The 20264-nt window shown below is 37.0% G+C and overlaps 1 protein-coding gene across 4 annotated transcripts in view; it reads right to left on the reverse strand.

Moving 5' to 3' along the window:
- Ssh2 (slingshot protein phosphatase 2) overlaps positions 1-20264 on the reverse strand; it is a 244798-nt gene that overhangs the window by 220921 nt on the left and 3613 nt on the right. The gene's annotated exons all lie outside the window — the stretch shown is intronic.

A 20264-nucleotide genomic window follows, 5' to 3' on the forward strand; every position in this document is an offset into this window, starting at 1 on the left:
AAAAGTAAGTTGCAAAAAATGTATGTCTACACCCTTTATTCCTTACTGCATCTTCACCTCTTCTTTCCTAATGAACTCTTCCCCTCAGCAGAAAAATATTTTGAAGATTCTTCTAAATAAGCCAGAAATTTTCTCTCTCCTAAACTCTCCTCTAATTTCTTTTATCTCTTTTCTTTTGAGAAAAAAGGGGGTCTTTCCTAGCTCCTTCTTCAGCACTAACTTCTAATTCTGTGACTGTGACCACCTATGTCACAGTATCAGCACACAAGCTGACAGTGTCCTAACTGCCTATGTCACTTGCCTTCTACCCTTGCTTCCCCTGACCTCCCCAGGAGATCTGAGTTAACAGTGACCACTTCCTTCCTCTTTTGTTTAAAGTCTGTGGTGCCACACTCATCTGGAATGACAGCAGAATTCACACAAAAGAGGGGGGAGAATTCATATAGTCTAATGGATATCCCAAAATTAATATGCTGAAACTTATTCACCACTGAATGGTACGGTATTAAGATGTGAAACATCAGGAAGTTATTAAGTTATAAAGATAAAACCTTCACAAATAGAATGGCTTATAAAAAAAAAGGTGCTTATATATTCTTTATCCCTTTGTCCCTCCACTATGACAAAGTGACAAAAACACAGTCTTTGTCACTTCTACTGTGTGGCAATAACCCAAATCTATTGGGACCTTGTGTGGACTTCTCAGAGTCAAAAACTGTAAGAAATAAATGCCTGTTATATATAAATGACCTAGTCCGAGATCTTTTGTTAGAGTATCAGAAATGAAGTAAGAAAATATTCTTGCCACATATGGAGCACACACTGTACTCGAGAACAAGGCAGAAGGATCTGGAGACTGAGGTCAGCCTGGGCCACACAGAAAGTCAGCATTCCCTTCCCCACAACAAGCACTCATGATTAACTAGGTTTGGTATTAAAGTTAAGCAAGTTAATTACTATAAAGCTTTTCAGATCTTTTAAAAATTTATTTATTATTTGTGTGTATGTGTACGTCTGCCAGAGTTTACCTATCCCACATAAAGGTGGGTGCCCCAAGACAAGAGGGCTTCAGATTCCCTGGAATGAAAGCTACAGGAAGTGTGAGCTGCCTAATGTGGGTTCTAATAGAACCTCAGTCCTCTAAAAGCACTGCAAGAGCCGTATCTCCAGACCCCAATTTTTTTCTTTTTTCTTTTTATTAATCATTTTATTTGTTTACATTTCAAATGCTATCTCCCTTCCCAGTCTCCCCTCCACCTCATACTCCTCCCCTTTGCCTCTAAGAGGGTGCTCCCCCATCCACCCACTCACTCTTACTTCACCCCCATAGGATCCCCCTTCTCTGGGACATCAAGCCTCCACAGGATCAAATGCCTCCTCTCCCACTGATGCCAGATGAGGAGTCCTCTGCTACATATGAAGCGGGAGCCACAGACTGGTCCATGTGTCCTCTTGTTTGGTGGTTTAGTCACTGGGAGCTCGGAGGGGTATGGTTAATTGTTTGCATATAGGTCTGTGCATACATGCCTAGCGCCCACTCAGGCTGAAAAGTGGCATTGGATCCCATGGAGCTGGAGTTATGGATAGTTATGAGCTGCCATGTAGGTGCTGGGAATCAGACCTTTAATATACTAATGTACACTTGAGTCTACAAGATAGGATTCTACAGTGATTTCCCAAATGTCTCACACAATAAAACTTCTCCATTTGAAAGAACTATTTTATATTATAAATGAGCCAGTGGATACTGCCCTTGGTGTACTTAGTTTTTATTTGTTTTTGGATTCATTTCAGTCATACAAGTGCTTTGCCTTTATGTTTGTCTGTGAAGCACATGCATATCTGGTACCTAAGAAGTGATGAACTTCCACGTAGGTAGTGGGAATCATACCTGTGTCCTTTGAAAGAACAAGTGCTCTTAACTACTAAGCCAACTCTCCAGCACCTTCTTTTTATTTTTATTTGGAGGCTTTCTTTCTCTACTTGCCTCCAAATACACAATTTACCACTCTTATCTCCTGTCTCAGTCACCTATAGCTCTCCACATGTTTCATCCTGTAAGTCCTATATAGGTAACTGTATTCCTATCAGCTTGGCTTCAACACGGCCTTAGAATCAACAAGTAATGCTACGATTACCTAAACTCTTAAATCTTACTTCTGGATTTATTAAATAAGAAGAGTAACAATTCATGAGGAGTAAGTGGTGTGACATACAAAAGGTGTCTGCCTTAGTGACTGACACAGTTAAGTGAAAGGCCAATAAGCGATCACTATAAATTTCTATCTCTAGCCTAGATGGTTTTTGCTGATCAGCATGTGTATCTATCTTCCCAAGGTAGATCAAAATCAGAATGCTTGCATTCTACCATCTATATTGGCCCTAGTGACTCTGTCATGGTAAACAGCATACTCGCACATGCCCAAGCCTGGAACAATGAAGCCAGGGTCTATATCCTTCCTTATTAATCCTCTATCCTAAGCCCTTTGTCCCCAATTCATGACCTAATTGTAACTTACCTAAGTTCCCTCCCATGCACTTTTAAATGCCCCCTTCTGAAAAGTACATTTTATCATATTACTTGTCTACTTAATTTTTTCAATATTCATGTATTTTTTCTTGGTAATTCAATCTCTTAATAGAGCACACCCCCTTTTGATCTGGCTCTTTTAGTGACATTTGTCATGATACCCCAACATTGAAATACAGTCCCTACTCCAAACAGAAGTGTGTGTATTTCTAAGAACTGCTATAGCACCTTATCTTTACACATTATATTCTTCTGTGTATAGTGCATTCAGTCAGTTCTACTCAGACCCATTTTATTGCTGGCTATTTCCATCTGGTCTTTTTCATGAATTCGGATGAATATTATTTCACTCATAAACTTTAATCCTTGTATCATGTGTAAAATTCAGTCTATAAATTTAAATATTCATTCTTGAACTATTTAAACTATGAAATATACTTTATTAAATATGCTTAGGCAAAATTATCAATCCCAGAATTATTTTAGTAATGAGAAAGTCTATAATAGTAATGATATTAACATTTCTTTACTATGTAATATGTAATATCTACTACATATTTATCATATTGCTGCACTGAAGAGCTACAAAAATGAGCAAGAAAAACTCCCAATCTCAGTTTAGTAGAGAAAGCTGAGTCTTAAACAAAACCCCTAATATAATACCACAAAGCTATGTATATGGCCAGGCATAGTGACACACACCTTTAATTGCAGAACTCAAGAGCAGTCTCTGTGACGCCAGGGCCAGCCTGCTCTACATAGAGTTCTATGTCAGCCAGGGTGGCATAGTGAGACACCACAAAAAAAAAAAAAAAAAAAAAAAAAAAAAGAAAGAAAGAAATATGTACAAAATTTCTATGAGGACACAGAGTAAGAAATAGGTGAGAAATAGGTGAAATATATTTGAAAATATATAACTAAAACAAACTCTAACTTATTTTTGATATGTGGGGGAACATGTGCCTTTGCCTCCTAAGTTCTGGGATAACAGGCATGTGCTACCATCCCCAGATAATACATGAAAATCTTACATTATAAAAATTAAAATTTCATATATTTAATATATGTTACTTTACTCGTTCACTCACTTACAAATTAGAAAACTTGTACAGTTGCATAAAGCAGCCTTTGCTATGTATGTCGTAACCACTTTAAAAAGGCAGCTTAGAGCTACAGCTTTGGCTTGGATTTAGGAGCACTGACTGCTCTTCCAAAGGATTGAGACTCAATTCCCAGCACCCACATGGTGTGGTGGGTCACAACCCTTCGTAACTCCAGTTCCAAGGGCTCTGACACCATCTTCTGGCTTGTGTGGGTATTATACACATGTGGTGCAAACACATATATGCAGGCAAAACACCTGCATTTGTAAAATCATAAAATAAACTATTGGGGAGCCTGTCACAATTAGGTGCTGAAAATTGGGGGACAAAGGGCTTAGGATGCAGGATAAATAAGAAAGGATATAGACTCTGGCTTCATTTTTCCAGTTTTGGGCATGTGCAAGTATGCTTTGAGGCTGGCAAGATGGCTCATAGGCTAAGGGTATTTACTGCTTTTCCAGAGAACCAGAGATTGGTTCCTAACACCCATGTGGGCAGCTCACAAGGCATGTAATTCCATTTCCAGGGGATCAGCTCTCCTCTCTTGACCTTTGGCACCTGCACATACATGGCATACACCCCACACAGAGACACACACATAGAGACACACATATACACATAAAAATTCATCTTTTTTTTTAAAGTCTAATTTTCTCTGATAGAACAGGTGAACTGTCATCATGTACCAACTCTGATAAAACCATCTCTTTCTAATCTTTTCTCTAAGATTTATACGACTTATTAGGACTTATACTTTATACTGTAAAAACAAGCAAAGTATATTATTTATTTTTATTTTAAAGATTTTTTATGTGTATGTTTCTTCATGAGTTTATGCATACTCTGTGAACCTGTGGAAACAAAAAAAGAGTCAGATCCCCTAGAACTGGATTGCATGTGAGTGCTGGCCACCCAACTCAGGTCCTTTGCAAGAGCAGTTAAGAGTTTTGAACCGCTGAGCCATCTCTCCAGCCTCAGCTTATATAATTTTCAATATAATTGTTCTTGTAGGAAATTATAAAAATCTTAAAATTATAAAAAAAATGTCTATAACTGGAAAAATAGATGTCTATATGCTTTCCTAACTATGCCTGTTCTGGGTCATGACTGTATCTGTATAGCTAAAAAAAGAAAAGCCAGACTTAAGGTTCCATTGTACCTAGTTCCATAATCATAGCATGATTTAAAAAAAAAAAAACACAAACTAAGGCTTAGTAAATGAGTTAAATGAACTGTAAATGGGTAAGTCATCCAGTCATAGATGAATGAATATCAAGGGACAATAGGGAAAATAATCATAGGTAAGAAAGATTAATGGTATTGAAGGACTTGAAAGTACAATCTAATTATGACTCATATCATACATGTCATGTCTTCCCATGGTCATGTAAAGTTCCCATGGAAATTTAATCCGTCTTACTATGAATTTTAAGGATCTCCTAGAACCAAGTACCTACACCCCCAGATTTCCTAAGAAGTCCCACTTAGCATGTGTAATGCCCTGGATCTGAGCTCCAAGGTGGAGAGGGTGGGGAGAATCCAAATATCAGAGTTAAATTTGATAGCCAAGTATCAGTATCTATAATTTCTGGTACACATATTGAGCAGAGAAATACCTCCCCATTAATAACTGACTACATCACTATGAGTCACCTGAAAACAAGACTTTCTTCCCTTGTTTAAAGACAAGGCAATCTATACCAAGGAACAAAAGATAAGGCACAAGTTTAGACATCTTTCCTTTCAAGAAAATACTTCATAGCACTTGAAGAAAAGCATATTATTCTCCTGAAGAGTTTTACTGTCACTACTGTTATTTATATTTTTAAGTTTTGAACCCTCAAAAATATTCAGAGGGTGCATCTCTGCCCTTTGCAATGTGCAAAATAAACATTTGCTCTAAGAAAAAGATACCCTACCTATCTTTCTATAGGGTAATGTTAGGGATACTTACTTTCTAGGTACACCTTTCTATATTATGGACCACTTAGCTGAGTAGCACAATCTGGTCCCAAAGTATTTTAAATATCAAAATATGAATTTGTTACAAAATAAACCAAAAATATTCTTATAGCTTAAACTTGGTGTTCTGTTTCTGGTAGCCAAATTTTTCTAGACAATTCAGTTGCTGATTTGAAAACATCAGGAGATCCCATCATCTTCATTATCAGCATTCTTCTAAATATGAAACATTTCTAGCAACATTAGATATATACTAAGTCCCAGCCGCAGTCCTTCAACATAGAGCATATAGTCCCCAATTTACCACAGTCCAGTCCCCATTTCCTAAGCTTCACTAATTTAGGTCATCTGCCTAAGCTCACAATCCTATTTAAATTCATAACTTCCTGTGTTATACTGAAATCTAAGCCTGGTCTAGAATTCAGGTAGTTATTTGAATGCATAACAAATGCCCAGTCCTTTACTACCAAAGATATAGTACACAGTTTTTACTGTAACACAAAGTCTCCTGAAGCTACTCAAGATATAAGATATTCTGACCTTCATCCTTGGAGTCGGAATCTGGAAACCATTTAACACTAAAACAAAGAGCTAGGCAATTTTCCACTGATCAAATTCTATGAGCGCACATGAAGCAATATTTATAAAATAACTCCAATAGGCTAATAGTAATAAAAAGTCCAAGAAACTTTTAGATTTATTACATAGAAGTGACAAGGGAAGGACAGGGATATTGCTCAGTGATAGATCATATGCACAAGGCCCTGGGGTTGACTCCAGGTTCCATTTAAAAATGATAAAGTGATAGGAAATATGCATACAAAACTACAACACCAGCCAGGTTTGGTGGTGTAGGCCTATAATCTTAGCTACTTAGGATGCTTGAGGCAGGAAGTCACAAACCCAAGATCTACCTGGTCTATGAGCAAGTTCTAGGCTTTGCCTGGGAAACTTAAGAGAAAAACACTGTCTCAAAATAAAATCTAAAAGGCTAGAGAGATGGCACAGTGGGCAAAGTAATTGTGCAAGCTTGAGGAGCTGTGGATCCCCAATTCCCACATAAAATAAATAAAATAAAATAAAATAAAATAAAATAAAATAAAATATCAAGGCCACACAGGCCTATAATCCTGCACTGGGAGTCAGGAAGACCTGAGGGGCTTGATAGCCAGACAGTATAGCCAATCAGTGGGCTGCAAGGTCAGTAAGAGACACTGCTTAAAAAAATAAGGCAGAAAATGATAAAAGGACAATACCTAGCATTGGCCCCATGTGTGGGTTTCATCCCCAGCAGTCCACCAAAAACTATGTCAGTATATAAACAAAATGAATGAAGTCAGAATCCTAATCTATATCAAATATCCTAAGTTACATATTCAAAATAAGACAAATTACTTATACATGGTAAAATATGGTATCAATGTTTACAAATGAATATAACTCAGTTGTAGAGATGAGGGGATAAGAGTGAGGGTATGAGTCAGCTATGGAAAAAAAGAACATGTAAAAAAGAGTATAAGCCTTATACTTGCTAATGCAGTCTTCCTTAAAGTACCTCGAATCAACTGGAAAAAAGACAACTTGGCAGCCAAGTTTCTGCTTTCATCAGATATGCATTCTGAACAAGCTCATCACCAGAAGTTCAAAATCATTCCCATGTCCATAAAGTTTTTCTAAAAGACTTTTAATGTTTGTTTAAACACTTAATGTTTGTTTAAAATTGTCTTAATTTTTTTAACCCTACAAATTAAAAGGCCACAAAATGGTGTTTAGACAGGAATATACTAAGGGTAGCTTTTTTATCAATAAAGTTCTTGATTCAATTTTGAAGGTTATATACCATTCAAGAATTTGATAAGAAAGTATCACAGTTCACAGACATTTTCAATTGCACCATGTCTAACCAGACTTCCCTTATAGTCAATAGTACTTTTTTTTACTTTAGTATTCAAACCACAGAATAAGTGTTAATCACTTATAGAGTGAAGAAAATTACTGATAATGTAGGCAGAGCAAGTCAACTGGAGAGGATTGCAGCATAGGAGGAAGGACTGCAGCCCCTAAAGGAGATAGGAACTCTACAGGAAGACCAACAGAATCAACTAACCTGGACCCTTGGGGCTCTCAGAGACTGAACCACCAACCAAAGATCAAACACAGGCTGGACCTAGGCCTCCCCTCACATACGTAGCAGATGTTCAGCTTGGTTTTCATGTGGGTCCAAAACAACTGGAGCAGGGCTATCCCAAAAGTTGTTGCCTATATGTGATTTGTTCTAGCTGGGCTACCTTGTCTGGCCTCAGCGGGAGAGGAAACACCTAGCCTCACAGAGACTTGAAGCACCAGGGTGAGGAGATAGCCAGCGGGCGTCTCCACCAACTCAGAGTAGTATTGTGGGAGAAACTGACTGGAATGGGGTCAGTGATTGGGATATAAAGTGAATACATTTTTTAAAAAAGTCATTAAATGAATTTTGGTGTCAAATTAGGAAAGATTTTTCGAAGAATTTTTCAAATGGTCTTAAGATATTTCTACCATTTTGAATTGTATATTTATGCAAAATGGCATTCTTGACATTGGTGACTCTAAAATCAAAACGTTGATTAATTTTGAGAAATGTTGAAGATGTTATGTCCTTATGTAAAAATAAATGAGCATGGACATTTTATTCGGATGGGAAAAAAAGTATCGGAGTTCATAGACATTTTCAGTTGTACCACGCCTACTAGACTTCCTTTATAGTCAATAGCACTTTCTTTAAGTTTAGTTTTAAAACCACAGAATAAGTGTAAAATGCTTATAGAGTAGAGAAAATTACAGATTGTGTAGACAGATCAAATCAACTGAAGCTGGAGACAGTGGCTCCTGCCTATAATTCCAGCACTAGTGAGGCAGGGCAACCACAGGAATAAAGGCCATCTTGAGCTACAGTATAATTTCTAGGACAATGTGGGCTGCAGTGTGAGACCATCTCTATACAAATACCCCAGAGGAAGTAGAAAAAAAGGGGAAGCTTTTGTATATTTTTTTTCAATGCTCTTTTATGTGAAGAAATAGGTTTTCTTATTTTCTTACAGGTTTAATGTGTAAAAACGTGTAGTTAAACCAAAATTGAATGAAAGACTTCTTTCTGGGTCATATATGAATTCATTCAATTCCTTTGGAAATGCCTTTTCTAAGACTTGTATTCAATTTCAACTGCCAACTGTTTGTAATGGCTGAATTTAGATCGCCCATCATTCTCACCTATTATTTCCTTGCACAAAGATATATTATTTTATTTTATTTTATTATTTTACACTACATACTTTATTCCCCCCCCATCCACCCTCTGACTGTTCCATACCTCCTCCCCACCCCCCAACCTAGCTGACCTGTAAACTCCCTGGGGCTCCAGTCTCTTGAGCGTTAGGTGCTTCGTCTCTGAATGAGCACAGGCACAAAGACATGTACTTAAACCCATGGGTACATCCAGAGTCTTCCGAGTCTTTACATTAGAGAATGTCTGACTATTTCTGTTCTATTTTACCACAAGATTTCTTTTCTCAATTATTAAAATTCAAACATATCAAGTCTATAATTTGATTATACAAACTATGATCTTATCAATGAAATGTCAATAAATTACTATGCTTTGAATCAGGGCCTGTTAAACGGATAAACTCAGAAGACAGTTGCATGAGTCATTCCATCTAGCACTTCAGGTTGTTACACAACTATACGCAATGGATTTTGCCCAACAGATGAGCAACTAGAGATTCTCTAATTTCAAAGAACAAAACTCTTTTTTTAGTGTAAATTTTTAATGATACTAACTATACTACTTACTATACTAATCAGGCTCCCTACAAATACAAAAATTTTAAGACAAAAAGAGTTAAAGAGAAATTAGACTCTCAAATAAGCTAACTGAATTATATTTTAAAAAGCAAATATCCTGCCCAGAAAATTTGTTATAATAAAAAGATTAATAATTTGTTAATAATGAAAAACTAAGTCAATATTATGACTAATACTTCATAAGTAAGTACATGCTTATTGATATCAGGTACATTACTAAAACATTTTTTTTTATTTAATTCTCACAATACTTCTGCAAAAAAAGTGCTATCATTACCCTCAAGTAGCCTGTTCAAGACAGTAGATTATAAAGCAAGATTCAGACTCAGGGCAACAGTTTCCAGACCCCGTATCTAAACATTATACTACATTAATGAAGTATTTCTGAAAAGCTAAAAAGATAAATGGAAACACTTTTAGAGATGTTCTATTCTCCTATGGCCAGTATTAGAATTGGCAGTTAAAATTTTTATTCTAAATGAGGAACACCTTCTCAAACCCCAAAACATCATCATTAAATGATTAATTTTAAAAGCTACGGTTTTAATAGGCAAATATAGAAGATAAATCAAGCCAAGCATGGTAGTTTCTATTGGTAATCCCAGCACATGAGATGCTGAGGCAGAGCACCATAGGTTCAAAGCCAGTCTGTACTATGGAGTAAATTCTAGGACAACCTGGGCTACAGAATGAGCTTGGTCTTCAAAACTTGAAACAAACAAGATTAATTAAAATTTTGTATTATTAAGATGCTAACATATAGTTTATTCTAATTCCTGCCTAAGAAAAGAATATATTTTAAAAAGATTCTTTAAAAAAATTGTAGTGTGTGTGTGTGTGTGTGTCTGTGTGTGTGTGTTTGTTTTCTACCTGAATACATATCTATGCACCACATGCATACGGTGTTCTTGGAAGGCAGAAGAGGGCATAGGATGCCTGGGACTGGAGTTACAGACAGTTGTGAGCCACCTTGTGGGGATTGAACCCTGGTCCTCTGGAAGTGCAGTCAATGCTCTTAACCACTGAGCCATCACTCTAGCCCAGAAAATAATGTGTTAGATGAAGAGAAAGCACTCCAAAATTCTTGATTTTTTTCTTGTTTTTTATTTTAATTTTTTATTAGAAGTATAAGGGAGTGGCTATAAGATGGATTCCCTGGTACTGGAGTTACAGATGATGGTGAGCAGCCCAACATGAGTGCTGAGAACCTAATTCAAGTCCTCTGAATAGCACTATGTGCTCTTAACTGCTGAACCATCTCTCCAGCCACTTAATGTTTCTTCATGTTTCTGAAGCAACAATGGAACTATTGTTTCAATAAGTTTCATGGAGATATCTTCTTTTAACTTCAACAAACATAATATCATGTTATCCTATATATCTGTAGCATTAAAAATCGTACTACCATGAGTTTTCTCATTTTCTCTAAGTGACAAAGACAAGAGCGAGAAGTGAGAGGAAGGAAAATAAACACCCACACATGCTTTCCAGAGATAGAAGCTTTGGTACCTGTGGCTACTGTGTGTCTTAGATGCTAGCATCTTTTGATGATCACCTGGTAGAAGAAAAACTGGTTTCTAATTGTGAAAGCAGCTGGCAGAGAGTAAAACCTAAAAGTCTACACACATATTTGTATACACAATGTACACACACATGCACGGACATTTGCTAACTGCAGGCATTTCACTCCTTTATCTTTCTTTGTCTTTTCCGCATTCCCCAAAGTCTTTTTTCCTACATCCACACCTAGTTTGTGCCTCTCCTACTCAGTATGTACAGGTTTTGATCACACATGTCTGTACTGGACTTGTAAATTCCAGTGATCTCTTATATCATCCCACAATCTATGAGAAGTCTCTTCTATAAGAAACCTCTGCTGGGCTGGGTGTGGCAGCACATGCCTTTAATCCTAGTGCCTGGAGGCAAAGGCAGGTGGATCTCTATAAATTTCAGACCAGCCTGGTCTACATAGTGAGTTCCAGGACAGACAGAACTATATAACGAGACCATATCTCATAAAGAAAGTAAGAAAAGAAGGAAAAGGGCATCAGCAGACACTAAGCAGAGCAGAGGTAAACCTAAATGATTAAAGCTGTTGTAAATGGTGCTGGACAGATGGCTCAGAGGTTAAAGCACTTACTGTTCTTCCAGAGGACACAGGTTCAATTCCCAGTACCCACACAGCAGCTCAAAATCATCTGTAACTCCAGTGCCAGGGATCACCCTCTTCTAGCCTCCACAGGCATTAGGCACATGCATGATACAGAAACATACAGGCAAAACACTCATACAGATCAAATAAAAAATTTAAATAAAATTTTTAAGATAAAAAAACTAATGAATAAAAGTGGAAGAAATCTAATACTACCTAAACTCAGAAACCAATTCTAACATGGAGAAGGTAATCTGGTCTAGTAGTTTCTCTCTGTGGCAACGAAAATCTAAATCCCACTCTGCCACTTCAGCTGATTATATTACTATTCTTGACATCTTTCTGCATATCAGTTTTTATCTGTAAAATGGGAACAGTAGTAATACAATGCCCCATGGAATGCCTGTTTGTGATGTTTGTTTAAACCCAGTGTCTACTGCACAGCAAACACCTACAAATGACTGCTATTATGAAGACTTTTTATTTCCCTTTTGATTCTAGTGCTAGGGATCAACCTTCGTGTATTCTAGCCAAGTCCCTACCACTCAGCTATATTCCTAGCTCAACAGTTAGATTTCTTTTTGCTTATAATTATAAAATTTTAACCATCACTTTAAGCAAAACATAGTACCATGCACTAATAATTCCAGTACTTGGGAGCTAGAGAAGGAGATCAGAAACTCAAGGCCAGTCTCAGCTATATATCAAGTTCAATGCTAGAGTTAGCTAAATAAATAAATTAAAAACAATGGCACTTTAAGGGGATGCCAGGAGCATATATATATATATGTATATGTATATATATATATATATATACATACCAAATTCAAGGTAAAAGGCAAGGTTACAAATGTTAAATGAGCAAGAAATTGTCTTTATTTCTCCACCCCCACTTTGTACAGGTTGCATGGCACTAAGCACCAGCTTACAGCTGTTAGCACACATAATACCATCTCTAGCCTTCTGGCTTAAGTTCATGCTTCCCTCCTCCTGCTACTCATTCTTAATCCTTTGCTTGCTGATTAGTTCCCACTCTTTCTTAAATATAGTTTTCTCATTTAAGGTTCAACTAAGAAGTACCTGCTCCTGACCTCTTTCCATCTTCAACATTATATATTTGCAATTACTACATTGTAATTTAATTAATTAATTATTTACCATGAGTCCCTCTACTCATATTCTGTTTCCTGAGGTCCAGGACGAACTAACTGTTCATCACCAGAAGCTGCAAAAATGAGCAAGCAGATACCCTGACTCACATAAAAAGGACATCAAAAGGTGCTAGGGTTTTTTTTTTTCTAAACTTGAATCAAGCAGTTTTATAAATATAGGTTATGACATAGCACTGCTGTCCCACCCAATAAGTGGAATATTTCTCCCAAACTCTCAAGGTGCCTAAGAAGCTTATCAATACCTTTCAGAGCCAAGAGCATTTCACAAGAATTTCCCTGGACAAACAGAAAAGTGAGGGGCACTGTGATTTGTATCTGTGCTTTAAGGGCAATTGGTAAAGGTATTTAAAGATGGTTTAGTACTGAGAACCTGAGAAAAACACTAGCTGGGATTATCTAAAAAACAAAACAAAAAAACCAAAAATAGTTATTATATATTTGCTAAGTAACAAAAGTTTTTAAGTCTTTCTCATGTAAGCCCAACCTCTCGCATATTTCAGGTTGAGTATAAAGTTTTATCAGTAATCATCTTTTCTTTTATTGGAAACTGCTTCCTGTTTCCCTATTATGTCTAGATTATTGAGTAGATATTAAATAAATTTAGAAATATGAAGCCGGTAAGATGGCCAGCTGGTAAAGGCCTTTACTGTCAAGCTTGCTACCTACATTTGGTCCTTGGAACCTATACGGTGAAAGGAAAAAAACAACCTCCATAAACTATCCTGTAACTTCCACAACCGTGGCAATGCCTTACCTCCATAACTAACTAACTAACTGTAAAAATCATTTGGACACACTTCTTGTCAGCAGGCATTTGGTGAAAGTGTAGTAGAGTCCTGAGGTTCTGGAACCAGGAGTGGTATCTATTCATGTTACCTAAGAAGCAATGATGCAGTATAATTCTCAGACTGCACATAATCTAGAAGCTGCATCTTCTCACTTTAAAAAGTGGGAAAAGAATGAGACACATGAGAATACTTCTGAGTACCAAAGGCAGATTTTCTCTTCCTCTGGATTTCCCAGGCATTTGAGTCGAGTTTGTATGTGTTCGTGTGCACATGCATGGGAGTGCATAAGGAGGCCAGAGTCAATCACTTTCTATGCTCGTTACTTTTGTAGACAAGGTCTCACTGAAGCTCTAACCCTAGAGTTCAAGGATCTAGCTAGAGTGGCTGGCCAGCAAGTCCCTGGGACCAGCCTGTCTCAACCTTCCCAGTGCTGGTATTGCAGGAACACACCACAGTACCAAATAGCCTCAGTGCCTAACATAAGTGATGTGAAAATCAAATAGAAACATGGGTAAGATACTCACCACAGGTTAGACAGCAGTTCAGTGGTAGAATGCCTGCCTAGCAGGTGTCAAGACACTGCATATTATACAAATTCAATAAACAGTTATTTTCTAATGGATAAAAATCGATGACAAGGAGGTTTCTTAGAGATGATGAAGGTACACTGAAGTATTTTTATATAGTGGTTGTAAACAAGAGTCAACCTTTCTGAGAGACAAATTGGCAACTAGTATCTAAACACTTGAAAGCAATCATATCCAATGAGCTTCTGGAACATCTTTCTATTCTTAAAAAATAATAGAATTCAAAATGAAAAGAATGCTAAGTAACTATAGTCATGGATCTATTCACTGATCTCTTTGTCAAATGCTTTGTGCCCTGATAATATAAAAATAAGCAAATAGATCAAGTCCCTGGCTTAAAAGCTAGGTAAACAACCAAGCAATAAAGTACAGTAACTGATAAGAGCCACCATGATTAAGTACAGGGCGCTAGGGTGAGCATAGAAGGAACACCTACCATTTTCTGGGAGAGGAGTCAGGGAAGCTCCCCAAAAGTAACCTTTAAGCTGAGACCTGAAGGATGAGTAGGAATTAGTTAGGTAAAGAGTGAAGGAAAAGTGTTCCAGGTAAAGCATCTGCCAAAGTTTACCAAAGGGATCACAGTGTGTGAGCTCAACTCTGAGCAGTGTGCAATGCAGGAAGTGGGAGAGAGTCAAGGCTCAAAAGGCTAGTGGGACTGACTCATTCAGGATCTCACAGCCAAGCTTTTAATTGTAGACTTTATTCTAAGAGTAATAAAAACTGAATTAAAAGCAAATACTTCATAATAAATAGAATTAATCATCAATAGTCTTAATATAGCAAGAGAGTACACAAATTTAAAAGAATGAAAAGTGGTTTAAAAACACAGAAAATACAGGAGGGTTGTACATTTCTGTAACTTTACTAAAAAATCACTGAATTATTAAGTTATTTAAGCAGATATATTTCAAGATTTGTAGATTATACCTCAATAAATATTTCATTTACTTATTTGAGGGGATTTTTGGGGGGGAGTAAGAGTCTCATGAAGCCCAGCCTAACCTAGAACTTGAATTTTCCTTGTTCCTACCAAGTACTAGTATTACAGGTTTATGCCACCATGTCTGATTTAATGTGGTGCTGAGAACCGAACCCAGGGCTCTGTGTACATTAGGCCAACTGAGTTATAACCTCAGCCTATTTGTCTCTTTAAAAAGTTAATATAAATGCCCACTAAACATCTGAATAATGTTTAACCTACCTAATAATAAAACATAAAACCAAGCCAAATTCTAGAGAAGATACTACTTCTTTCTTCCTAAATTAGTAATTATTAAAATTGGAATGAGATATCCTGTGTTAATCAGGTCACAAGAAATGAACATTCTTAAATGATGCTGGTTGGAATAAATGTTAATTGGAATAACCTTTTCACAAAGCATAAATATGTAACACTGGTCTGAAGAGTATTTATACCCTGTGTTCCAATAATTGCATGTCTTGAAATCTTAACAAGTGTTCCAAATGTATTCAAATATCTATGCCAATAATATTCACTTCAATGTAGTTCACTGTAGAGAAAAAAGATGGGAAAAGCTATATGCCCACCAACAAGAGTAGAATGAGTCATAATATAACTTCTCCATGTAGCCATTCTTGACAGGACACTTAAGACAAGTTTATATAGACTAAGCAGCCTTTCAGCTTATAATATATAATGATGGCAATCCTAGCACTGGGGAAACTAAATCAAGGTCACAAATTTGAGGGTTTTAGAGGTAACACAGTTCTGTGTGTGTGTGTGTGTGTGTGTGTGAGAGAGAGAGAGAGAGAGAGAGAGAGAGAGAACAATGATGAAATGATAATATGTACTTTTATTTTCTTCTCCATACTTTTTTTACATCTCCCTATTTCATATAATGTTATGTGCTATTCCTTGAGTGTGTGCAAGTTTGCAAGACTGCCTTCAATACCTGCAACAGTATCACTTTAAGTATTTATACTTCACAGAAATCAATTTTATATTTGTCTTAGCTTTGTTTCCTCTGTTGAAGAAGAAACGTTGAAGAAGGAGCTTGTGGCTATATCTGAATGTTCAATTCAATGTATCTCTTTTATCTAGCATTATTAAGACATAAGATATGGAGGCCAGCAAGACAACGCAGCCAGTAAAAATGCTTGCTCCCAGGTCTAGTGACATGAGTTCAATCTTCATAAACCACATGTTAGAAGGAGAGAACTGACTCTCCTAAGCTGTTCTCTGACCTTCATGTATATCCTGTGGCATATGGGTATAAACATAAATATGTATACACGGCAAATAAATAAATATTTTAATAAGTTATCTAGTGTATGTTCATTGGTGTTTTGTCTGCATGTATGCCTGTGTGAGGTGTCAGATCTTGGAGTTACAGACAGTTGTGAGCTGCCATATGGGTACTGAGAGTCAAATCCAGGTCCTCTGGAAGAGCAGTCAGTGCTCTCAACTGCTTAGCCATCTCATTAGCCCCTAAAGTAAATATGTTTAAAGAAATAAAATTGGAGTCGCCATTGAACCATAGTGAAAGGTCAGGTTAGGAGGCTCATGAGCATGCAGAACAGAACATGGGGGTACTGACATCCATCTTCATCCCAGAACTCCACCCATGTCAGCAAAATGAGCAACGCATGTGTCTTAAAGGGAAAAGTGATGCTTTAGCAGGACTCTGTTAGCCCCCACCTGAAACATCGCCTTCAAGAATCATACAACCCCAGCATGTCTCTTGTTTGGACATCCGGAACAAGGTGGAAAGTGCAGTCACTGCCAGCTGCAAAGCAGGGTCTTGCAACTGGGACACTCCAGCCCTATCCCGGGATCTAAAGGTGGTGCTGCAGGCTATTCCCAGGAAGATGCTTTAGTGGACTGCTTCTTTCAGAGACAGCACAGTCAGCAGCTTCTGGCAGAAAGAAGTGATGGCTACAGTCTACTAGCAAACATTGATGGAGGCGGGATATTCATGAAGAACATTGGGTTAAAAAAACAAAATCTCTGTTTCAGTTCTGAAACTCTTCTAATCACTGACTGCTTTCAGTGATTGTCTCAGAACCCTCAATTGCTTACTTCGTTTGATATAAACAAGAGTCACTTGTTTTAAAGAATGGTCATTGTAATGTTGTAATAGAGTCATTTACCATGCTGGTGTTATATAGCAAATTCATAAAAAAGAGAAAATATATTTAATGAATTCCCCAATCATGTGTTTTCTTTTCCCTTGATAATAGCCTTGCTGTATTTGCCATGCTATCTTTAAACACACAATACTTCTCCCTGGGCCTGCTGAATAATTGGGATTACAAATGCACATCACCATGCAATGTACCTTAAACATTAAAACTTTGGTGGAACTTGGGATAAGCAACTATCTAAAAATATGTCACACTCAATTTTATTGCTTACATCAAGACCAAATAAGATTAAGCTTTGTTAGGTGATTTAGGGTCATAATTATGAAATATGAATTATAAGGTAGTAGTGGGTTTGAAAAGGATACATTAAGTACAAAAGAGTGCTAAATTCTTTCCCCTCCTACCTCCCTCTTTCTGAAGTGTCTCCCTATGTAGCTTAGGATGGCCAGGAACTCACTATTCATTCAAACTAGTCTTAAACTTACAATCTTTCTGCCATTTCCTCCTAAGTGCCGGGATTACAGATGTACAACACCCAGCTTGCTCCAACCCATTAGCCTTTGCCAGTTACTTATTTTGGTTTCTCTTGCCATGAAATCACCAGCCTTAATTTCCCAGCCTTACTGGGGTGTGTGTGTGTGTGTGTGTGTGTGTGTGTGTACACACGCTCATGCGTGAATGTGTTTTCAGTACCTGCAAGTTTCCATTTTTATTTTGCCGTTGATGATCTTCAAAGAGGAAGAAAATTAAATATCTAAGTTCATAAGAACTATGTATAAATTAAGGGCTAATATGCTTCAAATAAGAACATCACCTAAAACTGACTTGCACTCACTTGGACGATTCTGTTCGAGGCTGCAAAAGTTGAAATACAAAGAATTCCAAAGAGAATGTACTTACTCTTTCTTGATTATATCTCAAGTCTCATTCCTTTACTCAATTAGCAACTAAGACCCCAGACCACAAGCTACATGTGCCGTTTCTCTTAACACATCATGAAGAGAGATGTGGAGCAGGAACTGGGGGGCTTCGGCTAGTTTAAGTTCTTACACCAGCTTTGTAACCTTTAGCATATTTTAACCATAGTACCTGCCTTTTATGAAGCTGCTCTAAAATTAAATCAGATCACAAAAACAGAAACACTGTATTTCTGTGACCTGGTATTAATACCAATATTAACTCAGAAATATATCCTACCCGCTTAGAGGTTGGAGGTTTAGAAGATGTTTATCATGGTACCAAGTTTGTTTACAAGGAATATTGTAAGGTACAGTGACCACAGTTAATAATGTTGCAGACTTGAAAATTGCTAAGAGACTTTAAATGTTTATTATAAAATATGTGAGGTGGTAGATAATTAACTTAATTATTCTTCAATATACACATCAAGATACCATGCTATATACCACAAATATATGTGTAAGTTGTGTCAATAAGCATAAACTTTTCCTGGTAAGGATGCAAACAAAGGGAAAAGCTCATACATTGTTGGTAGGAATAGAAGTTAGTACAGCCATTACAGGAAGTAGTATGGTGGGTTGTTTTGTTTTTTTAAAGTAGAACTGTCAGGTGACCCAGCAAAAGAAACGCAATCAGTATGAAGAAACGCATGCACTAACATGCTCACTGTAGTACAATTCGCAACTGCCAAGATACGGAATCAAGCTAGGTTTCATCAGCAGAGGAGAAACCGGCAAAGAAAACCGGCAATGAAACATGCAATGAAATAGTATTTACCCACAAAAAGGATAACATTCTGTCATTTGCAATAACATGGATAGAATTTGAGGATGGTATGTTGTGAAGTAAGTCAGACATACAAAGAGTAATACTGTATGTTCTGAAGTCCATGAGGAAGCTAAGAAGTTGATCTAATAGAAATTGTGAGAACAGTGATTACCAAAGCCTGAGAAAGTGTGGGAAAGGGGAAAGAGGGACACTGGTTAACAAGTTCAGGTGGACAGATAGATGAAATTTTAATATTCTTTAGTACAGTATAATAAATAAGATTGATAATAAGTAATTATATACTTCAAAATGGCTTGTAAAGACAATCTGGAATTAGTGTTCCCAACACTAAGAAAAGATGACTGTCCAAGGTGATAGATACAACCATCTTTATCATATACACTTTGTATGCATGTATCAAATTACCACACTGTCCTGCATAAAAATGTACAATTACTATATATAAATTAGAAATAGAAATGGCAGTTTTTAAAACTTAAAACAAATTATAAAAAGAAAAATCATATCAGAAAGAATAGAGAGCAGGATTTTGTTGTCTGTGTTGCCGCTGCTGAGATCTGAACCCAGAACCCTTAGTCCAAGAATTCTTAAATTGTTCCTATTAATTAATAAACATTTATTTTCCTATTTTAATTTTTTTATGCGTACGGGTATTTTGTCTACATGATGTCTATGCCTCACATGATTCCTGATGCCTCTAGAGGCCAGAAGAGGAAGTCAGATCCCAGGGGACTGAAGTTATAGACAGTTGGGAACCACTTAGTGGGTACTGAGAATCGAACCCAGGACCTTGGTAAAAAAAAAAAGAGTCATAGTTCTTAACTGGCTGAGCCCAAAAGTTGGTATCTCTTGTTTCTCTAGCCCTATATCCAATCAGTCTTATAATCCCAACATCTGTCTCTTCCTTTAACACTACAAAATCCCAGCTCAGACCTTAACAATAGCTTAACTGGTTCTACTCATGACCTCTGTTTTTCCTAAAATCCTTCTGGCCCAAAGCCCCTAGATCAATTTTCTTAAAACATACTGTGATCACATTGCTCAAAACTTGTGAGAACTTTCTATTGCCTTTTCATTAATCCCAAATACCTGGCTCAGCAATTCCTGCACAGCCCTAGCTACCTCTCACTTTTATCTCTCACTGTCCAAATAAATCCTCAAACTGGCCTATTTAATCCCTTCACTTAATGCAGTGTACTTTTCTGACTTTAAGTGTTGCAGCACATAGCTCTTCTTTACCTAGGATACCTTGCTCTTCCTATCTTCAATCTTGACC

Source organism: Mus caroli, unplaced genomic scaffold (genome assembly GCF_978045245.1).
Source record: "Mus caroli unplaced genomic scaffold, Mus_caroli_1 scaffold_13, whole genome shotgun sequence".
NCBI lineage: Eukaryota > Metazoa > Chordata > Mammalia > Rodentia > Muridae > Mus > Mus caroli.